The sequence below is a fragment of the Balaenoptera borealis genome (genome assembly GCF_965194805.1).
Source record: "Balaenoptera borealis genome assembly, chromosome: 15".
NCBI classification, from domain to species: Eukaryota; Metazoa; Chordata; class Mammalia; order Artiodactyla; family Balaenopteridae; genus Balaenoptera; species Balaenoptera borealis.
Genome location: NC_138871.1, coordinates 11,892,288 through 11,915,704, shown reverse-complemented (window position 1 = coordinate 11,915,704; position 23,417 = coordinate 11,892,288). Strand labels below are relative to the sequence as shown.

The 23,417-nt window shown below is 46.7% G+C and overlaps 1 long non-coding RNA gene and 2 pseudogenes across 3 annotated transcripts in view; all 3 read left to right on the top strand.

Annotated features, from left to right (window-relative positions):
• LOC309612324 overlaps positions 1-23,417 on the top strand; it is a 32,390-nt gene that overhangs the window by 8,136 nt on the left and 837 nt on the right. The window lies entirely within an intron of this gene.
• LOC309611720 (cleavage and polyadenylation specificity factor subunit 5 pseudogene) lies at positions 12,536-22,588 on the top strand (annotated as a pseudogene). The gene is made up of 2 exons: positions 12,536-19,948; positions 21,049-22,588. The product of its transcript is annotated as a cleavage and polyadenylation specificity factor subunit 5 pseudogene (transcript).
• On the top strand, positions 19,784-22,588 carry LOC309612321 (large ribosomal subunit protein eL21-like; annotated as a pseudogene). The gene is made up of 2 exons: positions 19,784-20,094; positions 20,463-22,588. The product of its transcript is annotated as a large ribosomal subunit protein eL21-like (transcript).

The window sequence follows — 23,417 nt, the reverse complement described above, 5'->3', positions numbered from 1 at the left end:
GATACCTGAGATTATCATACTAAGAGAAGTCAGACAGAGAAAGACAGATATATGATTTCACTTATATTCGGAATCTAAAAAAGAAAAAGTGGTACAAATAAACTATTTACAAAACAGAAACAGACTCACAGACTTAGAGATGAACTTATGGTTACCAAGGGGGAAGGATGGGGCGAAGGGATAGATTGGGAGGTTGGGATTGACATACACACATTGCTATATTTAAAATAGATAACCAACAAGGACCTACTGTATAGCACAGGGAACTCTACTCAATATTCTGTAATAACCTAAATGGGAAAAGAACTTGAAAAAGAATAGATACACATATATGTATAACTGAATCACTTTGCTGTACCAATACAACATTGTTACTAGACTATATTCCAATATAAAATAAATTTTTTTTAATTTTTAAAAATTAAATTAAAAAAATATACACCATACAGAAGAGTTTCAAGTTAAAAGTGCCCCTACTTAGAACCCCAATTTTCTAATCTAACCCCCAAAATAACTGCTATTAACAGTTCCTTGTGAACTCATGACATCATTTAATATAATTAAATATGTACAGATTTTTGTATGTCAGTCATACCTCAACAAAGTGGTTTCTTAAAAAATTCCTGTGATACACACATAGAAAGTATTTATGTTTTTCTATAATACAAAATACATACCGGGCTTCCCTGGTGGCGCAGTGGTTGAGAGTCTGCCTGCCAATGCAGGGGATACGGGTTCGAGCCCTGGTCTGGGAAGATCCCACGTGCCGCGGAGCAACTAGGCCCGTGAGCCACAACTACTGAGCCTGCGCATCTGGAGCCTGTGCTCCGCAACAACAGAGGCCGTGACAGTGAGAGGCCCGCGCACCGCGATGAAGAGCGGCCCCCGCTCGCCACAACTAGAGAAAGCCCTCGCACAGAAACGAAGACCCAACACAGCCAAAAATAAAAAATAAATAAAATAAATAAATTAATTTAAAAAAAAAACAAACCCATTTTAAAAAAAAAAATACATACCATGTTTCTTTTTTTAATCAAGTGAAATCCTACCACGCAGTTATACAACTGGTTGTTTTCACTTAACATTTTTAGATACCTTTGCATATAGAGCTCCCTGATTCCTTTCTCTTAAAATCTGCATAATAGTCCATCATAAGGTGTATGTGTCCGTGCGTGTGTGTCCTAGCATGAGTGGTGTAGCTGGATCATAGGCTATGTGAATGTTCTCATTTATAGGGTATTGCCAAACGACGAGTTAGGTGCCCACCTGTGAGCCTATAAGAGAAAATGCCAGTTTCAAGGCTCAGGATGTTTTAGATCTCCTTCAGGTCACACGTGGTCAGTGGCCTAATGGCCCACCTACGTCTCCTTCATCAATATCAACCTCCCTCTTTAGCATCTCTGAACTCTCTGTCAGAATGAGACCTTTTTTGGGGGGGGTTGGGGGGGGCGGTTCCCAGTGCACATAGAAGTTATATTTACGCTATACTGTAGTCCATTAAGTGTGCCATAGCACTGTGTCTAAAAAACAATGTACATACTTTAATTTAAAAAATACTTTATTGCTAAAAAATTCTAACCATCATCTGACCCTTAAGCAAGTCATAATCTTTTTGCTGGTAGAGGGCCTTGCCTTGATGTTGGGGGCTGCTGACTGATCAGCGTGGTGGCTACTGAAGGTTGGGGTCGCTGCAGCAGTTTCTTAAAATAAGACAATGAAGTTGGCCGCGTCAATCAACTCTTCTGTTCAAGAACAGTTTCTCTGTAGCGTGCCGTACTGTTTGATAACATTTTACCCACAGTCAGAACTTCTTTGAGAATGAGACCTTTGGACCCTCATCCCCAGCAGTAGACTTTTTTTTTTTTTCTCCTTCCAGCTCTTCACTTGTCATTCCTGCACAAATCTGTCTTCCCCTTCACACTGTGCCTCGCAGTGTAGACCAAGACCACTCTCCTTCCTCCGTCCGTCTTCCCTTCCTGCCCTGCACTCTCTAGAGCAGCCTTCCCAGCCCAGCTGTGGTCATGCACCTCCTTCCCCCCTGGGGGTGTATGTTTGCTTTTCCAGTGAGGTCATCCTCGAAGTCACCTCCTTGCTTGTTGATGTTCCTATATCCACAGGGCCTGTTGGCCTGGTGCTCATTAGGGGGTCAGCGTGGGTAACCAGATCCTGAAGAGACACGCTCTGCCACTGAGAGGACTTTAAATCTGTAGTTACTCACCACCTCAGCAAAGGCTGGCTGAGAACTTGCTGCCAAGAACTCTGATGATTAACCCCGGCCTCACCCCGCCCCCACTTCCTCGTGGTTACCCACTTCTACTTCCTGTCTGTCTGCTTGTGCCTGGGGAGCCTAAAACGGGGGCCAATCAGAGGGCTTCACGGACGTTTCCAACCCTCTGGACAACAGCTACCAGTTCTAATGGGGGCCTCTGCTAGAGAAAGGAGAGTGGAATCCAGGGCAAGAGGGAAAAGGAATTGATGCTGGTGCTCCGGGCCCCAATGCTGAGCTGAGAACACCCTCGCCTTTCCCCAAAAGTGCCTCCCCTGGCCAGCCGCCCGACTTCCCTCTGCTGCCCAAGCCCAAGAGGGAGGAGCACAGACAGTGGGGGGACCCAGGAGCGGGCCCGAGATGAGGGGTGAGGGCGTGCAGCCTGTTGTGAAATCCAAGCTTAGCATCTCCATCCACCGCCTCCACCACGTCTGAGCCCTTTCTTCATTTTATCATCTCTCCGTAGCAGATTTATTACTTTTCTCACCACTATCTCCTTCTGCCTTCAAACTTCCAGGAATCTCCTTTTGTTCTTACTGTCACTGAAACCAAGCAGGACCCTACGGGGCCCTCCCAGATACAAAAGCCCCTCCGTGTCCCCCCTTTCTTGTTTGTAGAAAAAGGCTTTAGTCGCCTAGAACTTCCCTGAGTTCCAGAGCAGGAACAAGGAGTTACTCAGCAGGGAAGTGAGGGAATGCAGAAACAAAGGAAAAGCAGTTAAACAAGAAAAGTAATGACAATAGTTCAGCGAAAAAACAGAGTCCTGGTTCTATATCCCAGTCCTAGCCCTACATCCCAGAGTCTTCAAGGGATATACATCACAATGTGACACTATCTTAAAGTTTTCTGCCCAAACTAAGACCTCCACCGCCACCACCCCACCCCCCACCCCGCTCCCCCTGCCACCCGGGTACTGGTGCCCTGCAGATGAATGCTGTACCTTCCTTCACCACAACCCGGTGGCGGTATCGGTGACATCACTTGTATCTACCACGCGCTCCTTGAGATGAGGAGCCTCTTCTCCACCCGTGGCTGTCTCTCTCTGAAATACATGGCCGTCTTCTCCACACCTGCCAAAACCTCTGCCACTCCCTGGCTCCAAACCCCAGCCTTTGCTCTGCTCTGATTTTCCTGAATCCTCTGCACCTGATGATGTCAGTGGACCTCTTTCTTAAGGTTGTCCTCTCTGCTGACATCTGTGTGCTCTCCCTCTCCGATTCCACGCCCGTCTTCTTCCCCAATGCCTCTCTCTCTCTCTTCTCTTTCCCACCCCCCCACATCTCCCTTGGGATTCTTGCTCTAATCCACTGCCGCCCTAAATCACCACCTCCATCTCTGAGTCCACAGTTCTAAATGCCTGCTACCTATTTCATCCATCAAATGTAACACATTTCAACCAAAATTTCTCAACTTCTCGCCCCACCCCGGGCAGCTGCCTTCTCACGACTTCCCCATCTCCAGGATTCAAGAGCTTTGTCTCTGTGCTGCTCTGAAGCTTCAAGCTTAGTGTCCTTGGATCCTTCAGCTTCCACACTGCCCAGTCTTTACGTCCTTCAAACTTCCTCCCAAATTGGTACCTCTTTCCGGCTCCCACCCCCATCCGCGCCCCTGCTACCTTCCCTGGATTGTTCTGTGCCTTCCTCATTGCTCCCTTATGCAAACACCTCAGAGGTGCCCCCTGCTGCGTGTGGAATGAAGCCCAGCCAGGTGAAACTTCTCCAGGCGGTCCCCTCCTGGCCTTCCCCTTCCTGGAACATTCCTCCCTAGCCTCCATCCCAACATTCCTCTTCCGGGGAGGCTCAGTGTGCAACTCACCTCTGTACATTCCTCTATCATGACCTCCGTGGGAGATCTCTCGTCTAAACTCCAAAAATAGGATGTGTGTCCCACACACTGGGTCTGGCACGCTCAGTCCTCTTGGCCTGTATGTTTGTCTTATTTTCCCAGCCATGTCAGAAGCTCCTGGAGCATCTTTGTGTTTCTTAGGGTGGGGTTGGTAAATTCATAAGCTCAGGGGCGAGACAAGGAAGGCAAATACAGGAGGCAGAGAGGGGACAAGGGAGATGTGTAATAGAGTGAGAGGGCCTGTGTGGGCCAAACAGAAGCCATCTGCAGGGGGGATGGCCCTGTGGGCCACCAGTTTGAGACCCTCACCCAGGTACCTTGCCCTGGCCAGCTAGTCCGTGAATATGTCTTTGATGCCCCAGAGGCAGCAGTCGGTGCCTCAGCATCTAGCAGAGGGAAGAGGGGCAGGGTGACCTGATTTCCTTGGCCCTGAGTGGAAGGAGCCACCGGCCTCAGCAGCCCAGAGGTGTCACCTCCCCTTCTCACCCAGCCGGCTGTGCCGCACCTGATGTCAGGTGCTACCCTTTGGCTCGAGCTTCCTGTGAGGTGTAACCAGCACGAGCTTTTCTCACTCACAGACTAAAGAAAGGGTGGCATGCCCCTCCCGCTCATGACCCAGTCAGAGCCAGCCCGACCCCCCTGCACCCAGGGAGCACCCACTGGGCAGCAGCTGCGTTGTCTGAAGCACTGGCTGAGCCTCACATACGCACTGACCTGGGCGGCAGAAGGACACACAGGGCGGATGTGGGGAGTAGGGGTGGCGTGGAGACAGAAGGAGGAGGAGGACTTCCCTGATGGTCCAGTGGTTAAGACTCTGCGCTTGCGATGCAGGGGGCTGGGCTCGATCCCTGGTCAGGGAACTAGATCCCGCATGCCGCAACTAAAGATCCTACATGCCGCAACTAAAGATCCTGCATGCCGCAACTAAGACCCGGTGCAGCCAAATAAATAAATAAATGAATAGTTAAAAAAAGAAGGACCTGGAGGAGAAAGGCAAAGACAGAGAGCAAGACTTGGGGGAGGGAGGGGGGAGGGGGCTGACAAAGAGCACAGGGAAGCCCAGTTTTGAGTCCTCCCGTGGCCACCCTCTCACACCTGCCCCTCCCCTCACTCTCTCCTCCCTCAGTGCAGCCACTCGCCCCTACTCCCCAGCCCGCAGCCTCACCCCACGTCCAACCGAGCTACACAGGTGCCCAGACTAATCTGTTAGGCCATGACTTTCACGAAGGCTCCCTGCACGACCAATGCCAGGACACACTCCGGATGGTTCTGGCTGGCCGGGGCCCTTCTCTGTCCATCCAGCTCTCTTTTCCACTGATTCACCACGGGAAAAATCCAGTCGGCCTAGTCTGGCTCTTCGCTACCACTTTCCTTCCGCACGCGGAAGGCAACGGGCTCCAACGTCACCCGAGAAAGTTACCGACTTCTCACAAACCTCAGCTGCTGCCACCTATATCCCCTCGTTTCCCTCCTCCCAGCAGGCCTGGGTGCAGTACGGTCATCCTAATTCCAAGGACGAGAAGAAACTGGGGCTCAGAAGGTGTCAGTCACTTCCGGAAACCACAGGGCTGAGACCCCTCTGTGCTCCTCCCCTGGAGGCCTTCCCACTTTACCTGTCTTTTTTTTTTCTTTTTTTTTTTTTAAATTTTATTTACTTATTTATCTTTGGCTGTGTTGGGTCTTCGTTGCTGCGCGCGGGCTTCCTGTAGTTGCAGCGAGCGGGGGCTGCTCTTCGTTGTGGTGCACGGGCTTCTCATCGCAGTGGCTTCTCTTGGTGCAGAGCACGGGCTCTAGGCACGTGGGCTTCAGTAGTTGTGGCTCGCGGGCTCAGTAGTTGTGGCTTGCGGGCTCTAGAGCGCAGGCTCAGTAGTTGTGGCGCACGGGCTTAGTTGCTCCACGGCATGTGGGATCTGAAAGAGCAAAGACACAAAGCGATTGGGGCCCAGACACAGGCAGCAGCCAGCTGGAATGTTCTGGGATGTTCTCACCCCGGTTCCTTCCTGAGGTGGCGAACCCTCTACGGAGCGGAGCGGAGCGGAGCTCTGTGTTTGTTGTTTCTTTCTGCGTGGAAGATGTGTGGTTACCACCAGCACAGGACCAGCAGAACCGTGACTTACATTTTCCGACATAATGTGATGTATGTACTATTTATGTTTCATGATCTGTGTCATTCCTGACCGTTCCAAAAACACTTGCTACCCGGAATATTGGTACATTGGCATGGGAGGTGGAGACACAGCACTGACTGCCCTCCGGCACAATTTTATACTCATCATCTGCTCAGAGCGAGGCACAGCAAGAGAGCAGAGGAAGCTCCAAGGCCCCGGGGTTGACTTTACCAGCAGCGAGTGAGCTGGGTCACATTCAGACTCTCAGTGCCAGGCCCTGAGTCGGTGGTCATCCGCCATTGTAATCAGGGCTCCAGGAACCCCAGTCCTCAGAGCCTGCCTCAGCACCAAAGTTCACCCTAAGCCCAGATTTATCGTCTTGATTTCTTCAGTTGTGAGGTTTCTGGACAAAGTGAAGAGATAACCGAGTTTTGGAAATTCACTGTTGAATTCCAGCCACAGCCCCTGGGCAGCTCCTTCCGCCCTGCTCGTAGCAGCCTGCCCTGGCCTGCCGTTCCTGCGGCAGCTCGGAGCCTTCGGCCACTCCCGACCCAGCAACCATGAGGAAGAGGTGACACCCGCGGACTCCCTGAGAGCAGTCCTTCATCTCTCCTCATTCACACAAGGCAGTCCTGTTGGGTGGCTTTCCCGGGCCAGGAGCCCTCCAGGCACTCAGGTGAGCGGCCAGCCGCGTGAAGAGGAATTGCATCACAGGCCAGTGTGATAAGACCAATCACAAAGGTATGCACAAAATATAGGTGATGCCCCAAGCCGAGTGAGAGGAAGTCTTTGTGAGGTGGAGGTGGCCCTGTTAAAGGAATGAAGGAAAGATAGAAAAGACTGAACGAGAAAGCTGCAAAGGGCACGCCCAGGCCCAGGTACTGCCCGGAGTGTGACGTCCAGCATGTATCCACTAACCCTACCTGGGCCTCTGCTTCATAATGAGGCCAAGACCCTTGTCTGCACATCAGAGCTGGCTGAGGCCCTCATTTGTTTACAGTTTAATCCTAATCTGATCCTGGCTGGAAGGGAAGCTCTTCTCCTTTCATGCTTTCGGACAGTGGCTTTCCACCTGCCAAGTCCCAACAAAGCATTTAGGAATAAAACGAAATAAAAGAGAAAATAACAGAGCGCATCTAACATAGTATTATTTCTTGAAACTCTTGTTTCAGTTATATACATGTGTGGATGAGTGTGTAAATTGGATCATAATGTAAAAATATTTCTTACTGAGGTTGTGGTTTTAAGAAACATTGCTTTAAGGGAAAACATCCATCAGCTATTAAACAAATACTCTCAAAAACTGTATCTTGTTCTAGGGTAGAGAAAAAAGCAAGACTTGGTTCCTGCACTTAAACTCTGGATCCGGGGGTGAAAAGACAAACACACCACTAGGACAGGATGTGAAAAACCACACTGACAGAGGGGTGTGCCCAGCGCCTGGCGAGCCACCGCCTTGCCCAGGGTCCCAGTGCTCCCAACTGGGCGTTAGGGTGTGAATACAGAGCTGCAGGGGTTGTTGTGGCCACCCCGGGGCCAGGGGCTTCTCAGCAGGTGCTGGGGAAGGACGCAGGGGCAATGGTGCCAGGCAGGAGTGGAAAGATCAGAAGCGGCCAGCTGAGGATGTTCCCCTGGGGGAGATGTGGGATTATTCCTATTGTTTCAAAAAGGGGATGACATGGGGCAGGGGCCGGGGCGGGGTTGGGGGAGGGCAGGCAGCAGCTTGAGAACCAGATGTTGCGTTTGTCCCTGGTTCAAGGATTCTTCAGGTTTGAACATTGGTCCTGATGCAAACTTAGAAATACAGTGAACTGTTCATAAGTCTGATAGAAATATCCATATTTTGCTTTTCTTAACGTTTCTGCCTTGCTGTCCAGCTAGACCCAGTGTTGGTGTCTGCCCACCAGGCTCATTACCAGCCTGCTTTCCTCTCATTATCCCTGCTGAGCACCAGTGCCTTCCCCTGATACCTCTCCTTACACCCCTCGAGGGCTGCCTGCAAGCTGGCTGAGAAAGACACAGCAGGGCTGAAGGTCTGATTTTCAGCTCAGCAAACAGGGAGTGACCTCTCTTTCTGCTTGTAAAAGTAGAAATGGAAGAGAAAAGCAAAAGCAACCAACAGAGCTAAGATTTTATTTCCCCTTTATGCAAAAACAGTTTTTGTCTGTAGATCTAGAATATAGTGTCTGCCTTTTCTTAGTAATCTCTCTGAGCCTAGTAATTGGAAAGCAACTAGGCAAATATCGATATGCAGCTATCCAAAGGGCTAACTTTTTTTTTTTCCTTGGAGTCTAGTTGATTAACAATGCAGAGGGCTAACTTTTAGAGGCTGGGAATCTGCTTTCTTTCCATGATATTCACCTTGACTTTGAACTCTTTTATTTATTTATTTATTTATTTTTTGGCTGCACCACTTGGCATGCGGGGTCTTAGTTCCCTGACCAGGCATTGAACCCACGCCCCCTGAAGTGGAAGCACGGAGTCTTAACCACTGGATGGCCAGGGAAGTCCCTGAACTCTTTTTAAGATGTACCCAGGAGAGTTATAATGTGTCCTTCTGTGTTGTCCATTCTTCTGCAAAGGCTCGTCTCCTTGGCTCTCCACACACCAAGCCCCTCTCTACACCTCTGCCACCAGTATGTTCTGGTGCCTGGAATTCCTTTGCCCATGTACTACACCTACCTGAATCCTACCTACAAGATGTGGTTCAAATCTCATCTCCTCCAGGAAGCCAACCCACAAGGAGGACTTAGAATTCCTAAAATCTTTATCCTTTTAAATTGTTATGAATAAGGGACTCATTCATTTCCCTATTTTTATAGCCTCATCGTGTTAAGTGTTTATCACTGAGACTGTAGATTCCTGGAACCCAGAGACACTAACTCATACTTTTGTGCCTGGCACGGAGCTGAGTACATAATAGGATCTCAGGATTGATCTAATGCAAATATGATACAAAATATGAGTTCAAGTCTCTGGGACCTTGGGAGCTTCCTTAATGCCGCTGGGCTATAACTTCCTCTCTTGTAAAACTAGGATAGTAATAGTACCTACAATTTAGAGATGTTGCAGAAGTTAAATGAAACTATAGGAAAATGTTTAACACATAGCACAGGGATCTATTATTTACTATAAATTGGTAAGACAGAAGTCAAAGGACATTCTTTTTTATTTGCTTATTTCTATATCTAATTTTAGGGTTTTCCCCATCTTTAGGAGTTTTATTATATTTTTATTTATTTTTGAAATTTGAAATGTTACAATGGTTCCAAAGGCAAGTCAGAACAAAAAGCTATTTCAGAGAAGTGTCATTCCCCTCATTTCCTTTATTCTTTCAATCCTGTTCCCACTATGCTGTGCAGGTAACTAATCTCATTAGGGTTTTTTTGTTTGTTTATTCCTTTTTCTGGTTCTTTTTCCTTGAATAAATAGGTTATTGAAAGTTATTTGAGTGAAGGTTATTTCCTCCACTCAAATGATATTCTTAAGACCATGTTCTTTTGAGACCAGATTCTCAGGACCCTAGTCATCTTTGCACTTCAGTTTGGGAGGTGTTGCAAGCAGGAGCTCCATGACAATGGGGTCAGTTGGTGCTAATCCTCAAGGGATTAGTCATGGTGAGAATGAGCTGGCGTAAATCCTTGCCCCAGCTCCCAAAGGTATCTCTACGACTGATAATGGGGCCACAGCCCCATTCCTGCTACTTGGGAGTTCCTGCTACTTGGAGGCTGAAGCGAAAGTTTTGTGCCCTAATGAAGCATCCCCACCGAGCCCACCGTGGCCTGCCGATTCTCCTGAGAGGGCAGCAATGCCAGGTTGCCTGAATAAAAAAATATAAGATTGGAATTTTAGAAAACCGTAGGACCTCATGTCAAGGAGTAAAACCGGAGTAAATAAAAGTACACAGCCAGGGGGAGATGGCCAGAGGAAGCGAACGCCACAGCTGGAGGTTTTCATTGGAAAAAGCAGTAGGAGGAGAGGATCCTCACTCGGAGTCAGGCTGTCTGCAAGTCAGCTCCGAGGCTGTGACTCACCGCGAGGAAAAGGAGTGCCCTGTATTCCCGGCGAGGCTGCTTGCTCCAAACAGGGGATCGGTGGCCAAGGAAGGAAATGAAGCAATCCAAGACTAATCAGCAGCCGCGGGGCAGCGCAAGCTGGAAGCCCAAGTCCTCCCCAACTACTGGAGCTTGATATTGACCCTGTGCCTCCAAGGGACAAACAACACGAAAGAGACGGGATTCGGGTGAGAAAGGGAGTCGGGCCCTCTCCTGGGCAAGTAGTTCCCCCCGCCCTTTGCGCCCCTTAGTTTCTCACTGTAAGATGAAGGGGCAGACCTGGCAGTCAGGACCCCAACTCAGCCCAGGGCCATGTTTTATTTTTTCCCAATTAGAAAAACAAGTGAACGGAGGTGCTTTTGCACAAGGCTGGGCTTCCGGTTCACCCTCGCCACTGTAATTCCCCACTGTCTCTCGCCCTAAATTGGCATCACAAATCGAGGCTCACCGCCTGCCTCTGAAGTTATTTGAAATGGCAACTCCTGGACAAGCAGCCCCCCGAGGTTTTTTTTTTCCAGCTCTGGGGCTCTAGGATTCTATGCCCTGGAAAAGACAGATTTTTGAATAGTGAGTAGAAACGGGGCAAGCAGGCTGCCCTGGGGTGAGAAGGAAATGATCCTTCGCCCCAGCATGCTAGAGAGGGCGAGCGTGGCAGGGCGCCAGGGCTGAGCATACGCCAGGCAGAAGCGACACAGCTTAGGGAGAATTCAAAACAGCATTTTTTTACAGCCTCCTGGTGCATCCTGTTTCTCTAGGGCTGCCACCGCCTCCAGCAAGTGGGCATCACGCCCAAACTGCAGTGGGCAGTGAGGGATAGGTACCCATCTGTCCGGTTTCCTGAGCAGGTGGCTGGGATCCTGGTGCCCAGGCTCTGGCTGCCCTCTGCTGGGCAAGCACAGAAGCTGCTTCCCAAGGGAAGGAGGCGCCCCTCTCCTGGAGTCCCCGCCTCTGGGAGGTGGGAAAGGTCTTCCGCTTTTCTGCCACCTTGCCAGGAAGGCTGGGGAAAGTATCAGTGCCTCCTACAAAGTCTCCAGTAAGACAGTCTCAGGTCTCTTAAGTCTTCTGCATTTAATGAGAATGATTTTTCTGACCTAGGGTCTGACCCAATGATGTGCCCAATAAATATTAACGGAATAAATAACTAGCTCAGCAGTTACCCAAGGTAGAAACCGCTCCTGGCTTTGTTCGGGAGAACAGTTCCAGTTTATTGTCCCTCTTTTTGGCTCTAGTAGGTCCTTCTCCCTGACTCTCCCAGTTCCAACTGCTTCTACTGGAGATCCAACCTGGCCTTCTTCCTTCAGGATCCTGGAGGCTTCTCTCTTCTAACCCCTCAACCCAGCTCCCGGTTCCCAGCGGAGATGCTTACAAATCACGTCAGATCTCGTTCACAGCTTCTCCCCTTTCTCTCTCTCTTTAAATGTTTCCTTCTGTGTCCCTTTTGGACACCGGGATTCTCATCTGGCCTATAGTTCCTTAGACTTAGAGATTTTCTCTTTTTCCCTGAAGCAACCCCAGGCCGGGTTCTCTTTCCCTCATTAATTATTAACTGTTGTTACTTGACACTTGCAAATAACGTGGGCCTGGAGAAAGGGCTGGAAAGGACCTGTGGGACCCCCTGGAGTGAGCCTGGGAGAGGGCCTGGGGTAGGGCCTCAGGTCCAGGCCACTGAAGAGTATGATCAGTGAACACTGAACTTTTCTTCAAGCCTGTCTCAGGTGTTAACTAACCAAACCATACTTAAGTGTGTGTGTGTGTGTGTGTGTGTGTGAGTGTGTGTGTGAGTGTGCTCCTTACGTTTTTTCCTATTATGCCTATTTCTCTTACAACTTGTTCTTCCTAATCAATAATAGGGATCTAACTTTTTTTTAAGCTAGGTGACATATGTGGTGTTAAAAAATAAACTGAGGCATATTACAATTTTTAAGAATTTATTTGAGCAAAAATCGATTCAAATCAGGCAGCACCCAATCTGGCAGATAGAAAAGAGCCCCAAGTAGCTGTACAAAATGAAAAACGTGTATAGGCACAAAGGAGCAGGAACAAGAAGTTATATCGGGCAAAAAAGCAGATTGGTTATTGCAAGGTTACTTCCCTTTAGGGGTCGGCAGAGGTCTACTAGGCAGCTGACCTCCCTAGTGCTGGTCAGGCAATTCCTGATTGGCTGGGCTAAGATTCCATTTCAGGGAGAGCCAAAAGTATAAATAAGTTTCAGTTTGGTGACGTGGGGTTTAGCATGAGCAGCTCCATCTTGGGCATGTCGTCTTGTTTTTAACAATTGGTAGGAAAAATTCAAAGGACTGAACAGAGTCAGTAGAAAGAGGTGCTCACTGCCACTCCTTTCCCCATTTCCCTTGCCCACAGAAAGCCTGCTGCCACTTTCTTGTGCATCCTTATAGAAATAGTACTATGAACATACAGACATATGGGTATAGTCAGTCAATATTTACTGAGTACCTGCTATGATCCAAACACTGTTGTTGGCCAAAATATACCAAAATTCTTGCTCTAGGGAACTTGCATTCTGATGAGAGGTGAGGGGATCAGGCAACAAATGCGATAAACCCGTCAAATCTATGATATGTTATATGTTGATAAGTGCAATAGAAAAAACGTAAGCAGGGTCAGAGAGCTGGGATGTGGTCCTGACTGCCCTTCCCCTCTGCTGCCCCGGCCACACCCTGAGAACCTGGGGCTGCCCTGGGGGGGTCATGGCTTCGCCACACTCCTCGGTGCTGGGGGGTGTGCCTTGCATGACCAGGTGGGGCTGTAGCAGGTCCTGGGGGGTCAGCTGGAGAGCCTCCAAAGCAGGCTGGGGGCTGCTCATCTTCATTTATCCTGGGTCACAGTTTATGAATATTTTTCTGGCTTTAAGTAAATGTTACCAGAATTCTCTACATCAGTAGTTCTCAAAGTGTGGTCTATGGTCCAGCAGCTTCAGGACCAGCATCATCTGGGAACTTGTCAGAAATGCAGATTCTTCAGCCCCCTCCCCCAGTCCCACTGGATCATATACTCTAAAGTTGCAGTCCCGAAATCTGTGGGGTTTTTGTTGTTGTTGTTTTGTTTTGTTTTTTGGCCACATCACACGGCTTGTGGGATCTTAGTTACCCGACCAGGGACTGAACCCAGGTCCTCAGCAGTGAGAGCTCGGAGTCCTAACCACTGGACCACCAGGGAATTCCCTCTGAAATCTGTTTTAAATAGCCATAACATCTGCTCTACAGAAATGCTTTACCAATTCACATTCCTAACAGCTATGGTCATAAGCACACATTTTCTAGAGTTCTGCATTTTTTAAAAAATCTTTTCCAAATTAAATCCTAGGCTAGGGATAGAGATTATATATTAACAAGTAAAAGATAAATCTACTTTAAATGGAGTATAATCTATACAAGTTTTGAATCATAAACATAGAAGTAAAAGATAAATCTTATAGCTCAATTATTTGAAAATAAGGATCAATTCATGTGATTCTCGAGGACTTAATCTATCCAATCTGTCATGTAAGAATATTCCTTCAACGTGATGGGTGACCTAATCCTAAATTCCTATCCCTAAATTCTATGTTATTAAAAAACAACAGAAGTTGGAAATAAATGAGGAATAATTAAAAACTGACAACGTGGGTTGTTAAAATACAAATAAATGTAATATACATTTCTATTCCTCTTTACACTTTCCAGAAGAAGAATCGAATGGTATTGATGGTCGTTAGGCTGTATTCTAGGCAGTGTGGAAAGCACTTGGTAGGTAATTTTATCACAGCAGCACAAACAAGAAACTATCAGAAGAATATTTTTGGCTTTAATTTACAGATGAGCAAACAGGCTCAGGAAGCTTAAGGATCTTGCCTGGTATACACCTAGCAAGTGAGAGGATCTGGAATTGGATTCTTTAATCTCAGTCTGTGCTCATTTTACTGAAAGCCACATTTGTAGATAATGGTGCTTATCTGAGCCTAATCCCTGGAGTACTAGGATTCTTTGGACAGAGAGGCTTAGGCAGGTCAGGAGGAAGATAAGTCTTGGCCAGAGTCCATCTCACAGAAGGTCAAGTGGGATCCCAGACACACCTTGTGGCTATTTTGCCAGTCTTGCTTCCCTTACCAGAGGAATAATGTCTATTATGGCAGGAATGGCCAGTTGGAGTCCTGGAAAGGGCCTCCTACAGCCAAGATAATAACCTAAGAACAATTCTGTGCCCCGGAGGACATTGCAGAAATTAGTTCCATAAAGATTTGAAAGATGCAGGGCTAGTGATTTCTACAGCATCTGCATTTACCTTACCTGTCTGGTCAGTGTCACAGGCCAGCGGTGGTGGGGAATAAAGGTAAGTCAACACAGACATCCTATGGGTGTGGGATTGCCTACTCCGCCCACAGCACTTCTGCCAGGAGAGAGGGCACCCACACTCAAGGGGAGGGAGTTACACAGGGAAGGCATGTACAGCAGGGGGTGGACTCTTGGGGGCCCCCTTGGAATTCTGCCTGCCACCCCTCCTCCTGCTTAGAGCACGGCTGCCAGCTCTAAGCTGTTTAGCTGCGTCACAGCCTGGGCACCAGACATCATCCATGGTACCACGCTGGACCCCTTTTGTCTTGGTGTCACCCTGCACAAGGACCACAAGGATCTGGCACCTCTGACTTTTCACTTTCACTCTCTGTGTGAGTCATAAACTGCCTAATCTGAAAATGGGCTCGTTCTTTCTTTTTTTAAATTCTTATTGGCCAGAGGCCATCTCACAGAGGGTCAAGTGGGATCCCAGATACACCTTATGGCTAACATTTACAATGTTGTGTTAGTTTCTGCTGCACAGCAAAGTGAATCAGTTATGCATATGCATATATCCCCCCTTTTTTAGATTCTTTTCCCGTATAGGTTATTACAGAGTCTTGAGTAGACTTCCCTGTGCTATACAGTAGGTCCTTATTAGTGGCTTGTTCTTTCAGCCAGGCCTGATACTTCACAGCTGCTTAGGGACGGCTTGCCACTTGACAAGAAAATACTGGGCCTGCAGAGGGGGGGAAGGAATTGTCCACCAAAGGAACTGCAGGTCATGGCCAAAGTGTCCAGCAGGAGCAGACACGGGACTGGATTCGTCTTGTACTGCATCAGGTGTGACAAAACATAAAGCTGGATAAAGAAGAGCTCATTGATTTGGGAGCACTGCCGTATGGTACAGAACTTACCACCCTAGCAAGGAGCTGGAGACGGTGCTGATACTCTATTTCATTGGTTCATGGAAGCTTAGAAAAGCCATGGCTCCCAGTAAGTGAAATAGAACTGCCAGAACCACCGTGGCAAATAACAGGTGAAGGGCTCAAAGGCTCAGAGAAGTGGGCATGCTGGAGTAGATATACTACTGAGGACAGAAAACCCACAGGAGGACCTGGAGAACATCCTATTTACCCAAGCGAAAAGGATGCGCTAGTGAGAAGGGCCACCAGCATCGGGGAGTAGCTCAGAAGTGGCTGCCTTCTCTAGGCGGGGGCTGGTAGTGGGAGATGCTGTTACAGACGGAACTGCTCTTCTCTGCTAGTGGGGGTGATGGAATCCTGAAATAGAGGCCAGGTGACAACACTCCACTGCCCCAAGCAAGGTGGTGAGATGACTGAAACACATGACAAGAACAGACATAATACATGACAGCCAGAGGAGTCTCTTCCCAGAGAGAATTGCAGAGATGGTAATAGAGCATAGTATTCCCACGGGGCAGGATAGAGCCTACTTTACACAACTAAAGGGAATCAGGGTAGATGATAAAGGCTCAAAGCAGCCATCCCAATAAGAAAATGTGATCTCCTGCCCAGTTTTCAGACCTTTGATTGAAAGGGAGGCCGGACTGCTTATGGAAGGATCCTACAGTATCATGGCAAATACATCTAGTAATGATCCCCTGGTCCTTCTCCAAAGGGACCTGGGGGTCATGTGCTTAAGTCACTAGAAACTGAGGATAGGGGCATAACCAGATATTTCAAGGACCGTTGGATACAGGATCTGAGTTAACACTGAAATCCTGAGGTTTGGGATTTTACGATTGTATTGTGGTTATCTAGGAGAATGTCTTTGTTCTTACTATACATATACTGAAGTATTCGGGAGTGATGATTCATGATATCATCAACTCACTCTCAAATGGTTCTGAAAAAGTCATGATTACATTAATATGTGCATATTTATGGAGAGAGAGAAATTATATGCGTAAAATGTTAACAATTATTGAATCTAGATGAAACATATAGGTATTCATTGCCTTATTCTGGTTTTTTTTGTACTTAAAAAAATTTCAAAATAAAACACTAAACTATAAAAGAAAGAAAGAAAGAAATCCCGAGGTTTAGGAGTTCCCTGGCGGTCCAATCATTAGGACTTGGCGCTTTCACTGCCATGGGCCCAGGTTCAATCCCTGGTTGGGGAACTAAGATCCCACAAGCCTCGAGTTGCAGCCAAAAAAAAAAAAAATCCCGAGGCTTGAAACGTCATCGTTACAGGGGCCAGGTAATAATGGACTCCTGGACCAGGCCTCCTTAGTGAGTCTACCATGTCCATGGATCCACCTGATGGTCATTTCCCCAATCCACAAATACAGAATTGCAATGGACATGCTTGACAGTTGGAAGAACCCCTACGTGGTCCTTAGCCTGTGGGGAAGAGCTATGGCAGTGGGCAAGGTCAAGTGGAAACCTCTGAACCTGCTTCCCCTGACCAAAATCATAAGTCACAAATAATCCCACATCCTGAGGGGGGAGGGGAGTTGTGCCACCCATAAAGATGAAGGAATGCAGAGGTGGAGGTGCCTCTCAGACCCCTCTTTAATCACATCCACTTCAAGCACAAACCAGATGTATCCTAGCAGAAGACGGTGGACAATCGCAAAGGCAGCCAAAGAACAGCCCCAGTGTTTACAGCTGCCTCGCACGAAGAGGTACCCAGGTGTCTTCCTTAGGCAGACGAACAGCATATCAGGTATGAGGTATGGGTCAGTGACCTGGCAAATTGCTCTATTTGCATCCTTATCAGAGCCATCAGTAGTCTTGCCCCAAGGCATAAATCTCCCACCTTCTGGTTCTGGTCAAAGAGGGCTTGGGGTGGAATTAGGGTCCCTGAGAGCACATCAGGGTTAGGTTAAAAAAAACTATCATGCAGTGTCACAAGGAGGGGTAGAACAACCAAAAGTGTTTACAAGGAACTGCATTCACATGCAACCCTTTTGGAACGCAAACTCTGGGGATTTGTGTTCACTTCTGGTACCCCTTATCCTCCCTCAGGACGGACTGGGCAAGAGACCGTGACAACAATGAAAGGGGTTAATTCTGCAGGCCTTTCAGTCTATCTCCCAAGACCCAGCTTTCTCTCCTGCCCTGGGGCCTGATCACATCCTGTAGATATTTGCATTTATAATGTAAAACTTCCTCCCCAGCCTTTCTAAACAGGAAACCTGTTCCTTGCAGCCTAAAATTAAGCTGGGACCTCCAGCCTTTTCCCGTCTCCCCACCTGTTGGCCCTTAAGCCCCCCTCCCACCACCGCCAGCATTCCAGGCTTCCTTGACCCTCAGCCTCTGAGGCTCAGCCTGTGCCTCCCACATTGAACCTGCCCTGAGGCATTACTGTGAGTCCAGCAGACACAGGCAGATGCTTCAGAGCTGCCCAATTTCCTCTAAAGAATATTTTAACCTTCCTGGAGACTGCTTCTTGCTCATTTTCAGGCGTGAGTAATCTTTCAGGCAGTCGGGTCACGAGTTATAATAAGCAGGAAAGTCTCTGGTTATTTAACAACCTGAGGTCTCCCCTTACCGTGTATTCTCTTTCTCCGTCATTTGTGCACAAGTACTTCGATCGACAGTTAAGTCTGCCCATACGGGAGTCGACTGTATTCACTGTACTACACCATTTTATATAAGGGACTTGAGCATCCCCAGGGGCTCCTAGAACCAGTCCCCCAAGGACACCGAGGAAGGACTGCAGAGGGTGTGCCCCCAACAGAACTTCAGGAAATTCTAAAGAATGTACTTTGGACAGAAGGAAAGCAATCCAGAAAAAAGATCGGAGATGCAGGAAAGAATGAAGAACATTGACAGTGTAAAACAATAATACTGTCCACTGGGCTTAAAACAGCAAGATGAACATGTAAGAGGGAGAGGAAGTGAGGTTCATATATTCAAATATCCTGGTGTGGTTTGAAGGACCGTAAAGCTATTCATTTTAGATTTTACTAAGTTAAATATGAATGTCAAAATATCAGGGTAAAAATTATTAAGCTAAAAATATGTCCCATACTTGTAAAAATTAAGAAAGTAATTAGAAAAAATATTTAATTGATCCCAAAGAAGCCAGAGAGGAATAAAAATAGAAAAGAAAGCAATATAAAGCCCAAAATAAGATGGAAAAAATAATCCAAAGAAAGCGCTGATTACCATATAAATTGTAAAAGAGTATATAAAATACAAATAACTAAAAATACTAATTTAAAAAGGACAAAGAGGGAACTCCCTGGCGGTCCAGTGGTTAGGACTCGGTGCTGTCACTGCAGGGACCGGGTTCGATCCCTGGTCAGGCAACTAAGATCCCACAAGCCACTCGGCCAAAAAACAAACAAACAAACAAAAAACAGATTGTCAGAATGGATTATAGAAAATGCAGCGTTATATTGCTGACAAGAAATATCTAAAGGTTTAATTTTCAGAAAGATCTAAAGTAGAGGAATGCAAAAGGATATACTTGTATTTAGACAAACTGAGGGAAAGAAAGCAGATGTAGCCATGTTATTATCAGGCAAAATAGAATTTAATGCAAAAAGCATTACTAGAGATAAAGAGGATTACTCCATTATGATAAAAGGTTTATTACGCCAGGAACATAAAACAAATACAAACTTGTGTGAACCTAACTAAATAGTCAAAATACTGTATATAAATGAAAATGGACAGAACTACAAAGAGAAATTCACAATGCTACTCTCCATGGATTTTTTTTTTTTTTTTTTTTTTTTATAATTTGGCTGCCCTGCGTGGCTTGTGAGATCTTAGTTCCCCAACCAGGGATTGAACCCGTGCCCTGGGCAGTGAAAGCGGGAGTCCTAACCATTGGACTTCCAGGGAATTCCCTCCGTGGGGTATTTTACACATTACTTTCTGCAATATTCAGATCAAGACGTTACTCTATTGACTAAACTCTGCAACCAAGAAGCTTAACTTTTGGGCAGAAATAGAACAACAGTGAATCTCATAGGGAACTTTTATGAAAAAAGATCCCACAAGGTTATTTTCATCAGATCTCAAAAGACTGATTCACTCTCTGATTCAGTTAAATTAGAAAGTATTAACCAGCTCTTGCGCTCTCCTGTTAGTGAAGGGCGGCGGCTGTTCAGTGGAATGCAGATAACCTCTGCTGGCACAGGGAACATCTCCCAGCCTCTCCCTTTCCCCTTGCCTCCAGTGTCCGAGCTCGCCAGCATATCTGTGGTGCCACAAATCACTCGCAGACCCGCTGGCCCCGGTGTGGGGGGGGGGGAAGGGGGGGTCAACCAGGTCAGCAACAAGTACCTCCAGCAGACCAAGCCCCTCACCCTAGAGCACACCATCAACCTGTACCCTCTCACCAATTACATTTTGGTACAAAAGAGCCCCTTTATGAGAAGGACAGCTCAGGCCTTTTGGTCGGAGCCACCATCGTCCAGTAATTCGCCAAAATGACCAACACAAAGGGAAAGAGGAGGAGCACCCGCTACATGTTCTCTAGGCCTTTTAGAAAACATGGAGTTAGTTGTTCCTTTGGCCACATACATGCAAATCTACAAGAAAGGTGATGTCGGGACTTCCCTGGTGGTGCAGTGGTTAAGAATCCGCCTGCCAATGCAGGGGACACGGGTTCGAGCCCTGGTCCGGGAGGATCCCACATGCCGCGGAGCAACTAAGCCCGTGCGCCACAACTACTGAGCCTGTGCTGTAGAGCCTGCGAGCCACAACTACTGAGCCCAAGTGCTGCAGCTACTGAAGCCTGCGTGCCTAGAGCCCATGCTCCACGACAAGACAAGCCACCACAATGAGAAGCCCATGCAGCACAACGAAGAGTAGCCCCCGCTCACCGCAACTAGAGAAAGCCCCTGTGCAGCAACGAAGACCCAATGCAGCCAAAAATAATTAAATAAAATAAATTAAAAAAAAAAAAGAAAGGTGATGTCGACATCAAGGGACTGGGCACTGTTCAAAAAGGAATATCCCACAAGTGTTACCATGGCAAAACTGGAAGAGTCTACAGCGTTACCCAGCCTGCTGTTGGCATCGTTGTACACGAACAAGGGCAAGATTCTTGCCAAGAGAAGTAATGTGCCTAGCAAACATATTAAGCACTCTAAGAGCCGAGATTGCTTCCTGAAATGTGTGAAGGAAAATGATCAGAAAAAAGAAGGAAGCCAAAGAGAAGGGTACTTGGGTTCACCTGAAGCGCCAGCCTGCTCCGCCCAGAGAAGCACACTTTGTGAGAACCAATGAAAATGAGTCTGAACTGTTGGAGCCCATTCCCTATGAATTCATGGCATGATGGGTGTAAAGAAAATAAAAGACTTGGACTCTACAATGCTTCTCTTAATTGACTGGAAATGTTGTGTCCCCTCCCCCAAAGAAATATTTCAAGCACATTTTAATTGTGTTCAAATTCAGTGGGTGACGTCTTTAGTTTCCAAATGTAGTGGTTTTGCTTCCTGAAAAATGTGAGGTAGTTTGTTGTGCAATATACTCCATTGGTTAATAAACGGCCAGATATTACTTATAAAATAAAATAATAATAATAAAAAAAAAGAAGTACAGCTCTGTTGCAGCCAGATTTCAGCGCATGAGGGAGGAACTTGATAAAATTGGCAAGAGGAGGACTGTAGAAGGGGTTTTGACTGTCCCTGAGCACCGGCTACCCCATGTTGCTGCTACAGCTAGAATTTCTTCAGATTACCTGGTGGTAGCTTAACCCAGGAGAAGATGAAGTCGACGGACAAAAATGCTTAATGACAGAGCTATTGGGTCGTCAAGATGGAGTCCTGCAAGACGGGGACATTGATGACCGCACTAGTAACTGGTGGAGACCAAATTCTGAGCCTCCTCAGTGTCCATAGATTCCTGCACATATTACAAAACCTAAGGAACATAAGAAGTTGATTTTGGTTCAACTTCAAGAGAAAGCCTTGTTTGCAGTCCCTAAAAATTACGAGCTGGTAGCTGCACCACTGTTTGACCTGTATGACAATACACCCAGATATGGACCCATCATATCTAGCCTCCCCCAGCTTTTGAGCAGGTTCAATTTTATACACAACTGAATTCCTGCGCAGCAGAGAAGTAAGAGAAGCCGTCTTGGTGGGGAGGGATAAACTGGGAGATTGAGATTGATATATACACATTATTATATATAAAATAGATAACTGGGTTTCCCTGGTGGCGCAGTGGTTAAGAATCCGCCTGCCAACGCAGGGGACACGGGTTTGATCCCTGGTCCGGGAAGATCCCACATGCCGCGGAGCAACTAAGCCCGTGCGCCACAACTACTGAGCCCGTGCGCCACAACTACTGAAACCCACGCACCTAGAGCCCGTGCTCTGCAACAAGACAAGCCACCACAATGAGAAGCCTACACACCACAACGAAGACCCAAAGCAGCCAAAACAAAAAAAGATAACTAATAAGGACGTATTGTATAGCACAGGGAACTTATATATTTATTTATTTATTTGTTTGTTTGTTTGTTTGCACTGGGTCTTAGTTGTGGCAGATGGGCTCCTTAGGGAACTCTTCTCAATACTCTGTAATAACCTATATGGGAAAACAATCTAAAGAAGAGTAGATATATGTATATGTATAACTGATTCACTTTGCTGTACAGCAGAAACTAACACAACATTGTAAATCAACTATACTCCAATAAAAAAAATAAAATAAATTTTAAAAAAAAAGGAGAAGCTGTCTTTGTGAGCACAGCTATACACAGTGTAGAATAAACATGCTAGAAAAGTCTTTTTGGTTTTATCTCTTTCCCAATCCCTAAATTACCACCTACTTTCTGTTGTTTGAATAGTAAAGTTAATATGAAAAACTAGATTGTGTTGTAAACAAATGTGATAATGTTTATTTTTGGTTCTACACATACTTTCTGTACCACATTAAAGAAAGTGGACTTCTTTCTTAAGAAAGGAGAGAAAAGAAAAGAATTAACCAAAAGAAAATTAGAAAAATACCATATTTGGAAACTCATGAAATAACTTCTAAATAACTGATGTGTTAAAGAAGAAACTCTTGTGGAAATCACTTAGTATGCAGAAATGAAAAATAATGACAATATACTACCATATCACAAACACACTTTAGATATTTATAGCCTTAAATGCTCGTGTTAGAGAGAAATAAAGGCTGAAGATTCAAGATCCATGTAAGTATCCTACTTAAGAAGTTGCAAAAAGGACAAAAGAAATCCAAAGAAGCTGAAACCTTACTTCATCCGCTGGAACAAGCATTCATTTTCCGTGAACCAGGCCCTTGGATCCAGTAGAGCCTCAAGTTGCAAGTTGGCAACCTACTCATTGTGAGTCAATGTGAGAAAAGGCACTCTTCATTCTACCCCTTGATTCCAGAACCTATATATTCTGGTTATTGGTACAATGCATAGACTGCATCCCCGGAGGAAGAAGAATGTCCTATCCCTGAATGTTGTTCCCAAGATGGTGCCAGGGCTGAGGTTTCAATGGGGCATTCCAAACATTTACCTGGCTGACTACTTTTGGATGGTCTGGTATATGGTAGAACTAGTGGGTTCCGTTATTAGGTACCCATGGTTATGTGTCATTCAAACTCAACGAAAATCAGGCATTCAGTGAGCCTTCACAGTGGTGCTGGCAGAGACACTTCAGGCAGTGAATTACAACCACGTGTGGAGTTAGGCTTAAACTTCAGTAAGAATGAATCACTGTCCCCTCCAGAATAGAAGAGATCAGATGTAATCAATTTGCCACCAAGAGGCTGGCTGTTTTCCTCCAAGGGATGGTACCACGTGGCACAGTTGGTGACATGGTAAATGTTAAGTTAGATCAGCCTTGGACAGATGGAGCCCATGCCGTGAATCACACAAGCAATGGAGTTATAAGAGACAGAGCCTAGCTGATATC